Below are 5137 nucleotides of genomic sequence, written 5' to 3'. Positions count from 1 at the left end.
CATTCGCTACACGTCATTTCGTCCTTTGATATATCGTCCCTTCCGTTGTCTCGCTACTCGTTTACATGTGAAACATGCAGTCATTATATTGTCAAAATAATAATGAAAAAAATAATAAAGTATATTTCTTTCACATCGAAATTGATAAAGATTAATAATTGAACATCTGATAAAACAAATTTTCATTTGAAATTTTGTTGGGTCGAATTTCAATTAGACAGGAAGACTGATTTCCGATTTTTAGGAACCAGATTAATTTACATAAAATAAAATGCGGTGTCATTTCTAACTCACTATCCTGGGGCAATCCCTGGTAAGAAACGTAAACTATCTTTAACAGATGAAGAAAAACAAAAGAAGGTTAAGGAATATGAAAAGAACCGTCCTGATCGCAAGTTTTCTACCAAGTGGCAAACAGATAGACCATGGTTACATTATGATGGGGAAAAAATGTCCTGCAAAACTTGCGTGGAATTTTTTAAAAATGATAAGGATTGCAAAAATCCATTTTTATTGGTACAACAAACTTCAGAACTTCAGCTGTTGTTGACCATGAACGGTCTAATGTACATACCAAGTCTGCAGATGTAATAAATGCAAGAGATCAAACCCCATCAGAAACAATGAACTCGAAAGCAGGCAAAGCATTAAAAAAACTGAAGTCATCAGAAATTCATCGTCTTACATACTTATTTAGGAATGCCCATGCTGTAGCCAAACAAAACAGACCTTTATCAGATTATAAATGGCTATGTGACATTGATCGTGCTAAAGGCTTGGATTTAGGTCAAACTTATCTAACTGAACATGCAGTTAGGTCATTTGTCCAGTCAATAGCAAAAGTGGAAAGAAAGGCCACAGAAGTTTTGATAGGGGACAGTTGTTTTTTTTCCTTTATGATGGACGGGACCCTAGATATTTCCGGTGAAGAGCAAGAAACAATCTATGTTAGATGTTCGAACTCGGGCAAAGTTACAGAAAGATTTTTACACATAGGAACCCCCGAGTCAACCTGTGCCTTAGACTTATATAACTACACACTTGATATCTTTGAGAAGCACGCATTAGATAAAGGTAGGTCTAAGTTTTTATGAACATTTTATTTTAGGAGAAAAACAATGTTCCAGCCAAAAAATTTAAGTACCCCTGAAGTGTTTTGTCTACAAAGTACTCGGAGGTGCTCTTGCCAAAAGGTTAACCCACCATTTCTTTCGAAATGCCTGTACCAAGTCAGGACCATTGCGATCTACAATCTTTCTAGTGTTATTGAGTTGGTCTTCCGCCCTTTGGACTTTGAGTAGTTTGAGACTCACTTATCTACGTTCGGTAATTCTGTTGTTTCCTTTCTTTAGAGTATCAAATAAAATAAATGTTTATAAACAGCTGAATAATTAAATAAATTATTTCATTGAATAATTAAGATAGTCTTATATTATGATTTGCCTGTACCAAGTCAAGACCGTTGCAAGAACCACATCATGTCAAATTATATTATTATTATAACAAATTGTCTTGGTTGTTTTTTCACCGGCCGGGTTGTTGTGACAATGTCTCTTGGACATATTCCCCATTTCCTCTCTTTTACTATTTAAATTAAAGTTCTCGGCTTGAAGATTCTGAAAGAAATTGGTTATTTAATTTTCAGATAAGCTTATTGCCATGGGCAGCGATGGTGCCTCAAACATGGTGGGGAAAAATCTGGTCTGTCAACTTTAATAAAAGAAAACATTAACAGTGAAATTGTCAACATACATTGTTTGTGTCACAGACTTGAGCTTGGATTCAGAGATGCATTAAAAACACATAAACAATATGACAAAATGATGACTCTATTCATTGGCTTGTACTATTTTTATAAAAAGAGCTATTTGAATAAAAAAGGATTAAAAAATGCTATTAAAGCTGTAGGAAAAGGTGTGATGCCTCCCAAAGTGACTGGAACAAGGTGGTTGCCACATCTCTATAGGTGCATCGAGGCATATCTTAAGTCTTTTAGGGCGCTAGAAGCCCACTTGTCAACGATTAGCCACAAAAACCCTAAAGCAGAGGGATTAGCCAAGATGATGCTTGACAAGAATATGATGGCCTTTATACTGTTCATTCAGGTACTTGTTATTTTTTTGTTTAACTTAAACGGATTACTTGATAATATGCAAATACATTTATAAATATATACTATGTACCACATTAAGAAATAAAGGGAAGATAAGTTATTTAGGTCTTATAGGTACATGTTATGATGTACATGTATAAGGTATTATAACAATAATAATTTCATTTCATGTTAAAAACAAGGTCATAACAAATGCTACAGTTGTTTGTCACAGTCATCTGATTTGCTGTTTCCATTTTTATAAAGATTTTGTTATAAATGTATCCTGATCTGATCATGTTAACTCTTGCAGGATGTATTAGATGTTGCTATGAGATTATCGCTAAAGCTGCAGCAGGTGGATGTCAATTTGTGCGACAGTTTGTGTTGGGTCCAGGCAACTGTTGAACTATTGAAGGAAAAATGTGGAAGGTATGTGATTGAAATCAATTTAATGTTACATGTGTATAAATGATTAGGTTGGCCTTTTTCAATAAAGATGTGGTATTACTTTCAATAAATTTGTAATTTTCTGATTAAATTAATCAATTGTTTGGATTAATTATTTTCAAACGAATATTATTGATGTATAATTTAGTAAGTTACTAAACTTTATACTATTAAATTTATTAAAGTTTTTTAATTGTTTTTCTTTACTTTTATTGATAAATTATTACTCTTGTATGTTGTATAAGAAAATATTTTCCGGTTTTTATTTACACCAATTATATTGCTTTGCTGCACCTTGTTATCGTATATTCTTACCAGCAAATCAGATGCTCTTGTCAGCTTTCTTGAGTCAGGTAGTTTTGAAGAGATTCCTTTGAAAGGTTCAACTCCTGTTATGGCTTATTGTGAAAATATCGTCAATGGAATGGTTCAAGCAATTGAGAGAAGATTTGAATTGGATTCAAAAAATGTGTTTAATGCTACAAAGATTTTAAATTTTAAGACATGGCCTTTATCAGGGACTGAGCTTCAAGGTTTCTAAAAAAATGTTCATTCTGCTGATTTCACTGTTTTGCTACTGCTATTCTTAGCTTATGTATTTGCATGTCTTAACTGTTATTCAGTGTTTGTTTTAGGAATGTTGTTTGTTCAAATTTAAAGTTTTGTTGTACATCTGACTTTAATCTTGTAGAAATACTATTATTGAGAAATTGAATAGATGTGTTGGATTGTAATAAAAATATAGATGCATTTTAAGTAAATAAATAGTATTTTTTCTACATTTACAAATGTAAAAACATCATAAACAATGATAACCAGTGCTCTCTTTTCTTTTTTTTTCTATTTAGGGTAATTTTGTTCTTACATATTTTAACAGAGTTTGGAAGAGCTGAAATTGATTATGCATCATTACTCAGCAACTTTGCAAAAAGTTGTTACCTGCTCTATGGATCAGCTGCTGAATGAATGGAGTCTTTTGAAGAAACTTGTTGTAGCAAGTAAGTTTTAAACCAAAATCTGATTTTCAATATTATGTAATGTCCATAAAGGAAGACATTAAGTCTATTTTTTGAATAAATCATTTTGAAAAACATATTTTCTGAAAAAGGGGTATAAAGGATATTAGATACTTATTTTGATATCACCTTTTTAATTATCTAATCTTGAAAAAAAATCTGACTTTAATGTCCTTTCTTAGTTCTATAATACATGTATATTGATATAAGAATTGTGTATCAAGTTTTGTCTTCTGTTTTCAGGTTTCGTAAGGATTTGGTTTCTATATCCTGGGAAAAAATGTTGGACTCCAAAGACTTCCCCAACATTGTTAAAGTAATTGACCTTATTCTTACACTTCCTTCAACAACTGTGAAGTGTGAGACAGCTTTCTCTCAACTCAAACTGCTGAAAACTTGCAGACGTTCAAGTTTGACATCAGATGTTCTTAATAACCTTATGGCTGTTAAACTCCTTGCTCCACCAATTAAGGAGTTCAACCCTGCAGATAGTATTGAGACTTGGCTAGTAAGTTTAACAATCCATCAGGAGTTAACATATTCAATAAAGGTTACATCAATTACTGAACAGAAACCAATCTCATAGTCCAAAATAGAAGACAAGTTCAAATCTACTGGAATGTTGGTAGATTGCAATGGTCCTGACTTGGTACAGGCATTTATAATGAAATGGTGGGTTAAATCAAGTTTTATGGCGCACCAAACCTCCCCTTCAAATGTCAAGTACTCAAAATTATAATAAGTTAAAAACAGATTTTCAATATTAAACAAGATATAAAATTAGTAAAATCTTTTGTACTATTATCTTTCAGGAAGAAGGTGTGGGATGTAGGAAACCAACATACAACAGGAAGCAATCCAAAGGGCCTGTGAATAATACCAATTTGGAAACTGTCAATTTGGAAACTGTAAATGAAACCCAAAATCAATCCAAAGAGCCTGTTACTAATACCAATTTGGAAACTGAAAATGAAACACAAAATACTGTTGATGTTATAATGACTAATGATGCAGATGTTGAAATACTTGATGAGGAAAAGAATGATATTGATAATGTACAAGTTGAAGTTAACTCAACACTTAACATTGTGGAGAGCCTTTGTGACAAAGACAATGATGATGATTATGAAGACAGTGAATGTTTTGACTATCAAGATGAAATGTTGAATTTTGAAATGATTATGTTTTATGCCAGAGATTGAGAATAGATTTTATAATTTAATAACAATACTTTATTTCAAATTTAAAAAATCAACAATATATAATACAAAGAACTCAAAACAAAGTACACGTTTCGTTTATGAAGACTCATCAGATACACTCTAGCCAAAATGAATAATGGTGACAAATTAACAAATTCAAGAGCCCATACCCAGTAGTTTTAAAATCAGCTTGATAATAAAATGTACTTGGACATTCCCACCCCCCATCAAAAATGTTAGCGTGTCGATAAATTGTTCAGAGTTTTTTCGATGAACATGAAATGGATGATAAAATGAACATAAAATGAAAAAAAAAAGATGGGTCACAAGGATAATAGGGTCGACAAATTTTGATTGCCACTGGAACAAGGGGAAGT

General features: G+C 32.2%; 1 pseudogene across 1 annotated transcript; it reads left to right on the top strand.

Annotated features, from left to right (window-relative positions):
• Positions 1-282: 282 nt before the first annotated feature.
• Positions 283-2633, top strand: LOC148607568 (zinc finger protein 862-like; annotated as a pseudogene). Its single transcript, XR_015914866.1, has 3 exons — positions 283-1074; positions 1646-2105; positions 2406-2633. The product of XR_015914866.1 is annotated as a zinc finger protein 862-like (transcript).
• The last annotated feature ends 2504 nt before the right edge of the window (positions 2634-5137 follow it).

The sequence above is a fragment of the Perna viridis genome, chromosome 9 (genome assembly GCF_037379345.1).
Source record: "Perna viridis isolate PV_CMFRI_1.1 ecotype Kerala chromosome 9, ASM3737934v1, whole genome shotgun sequence".
In the NCBI taxonomy this organism is placed as follows: Eukaryota; Metazoa; Mollusca; class Bivalvia; order Mytilida; family Mytilidae; genus Perna; species Perna viridis.
This window is presented reverse-complemented; position numbering and strand designations above follow the sequence as displayed.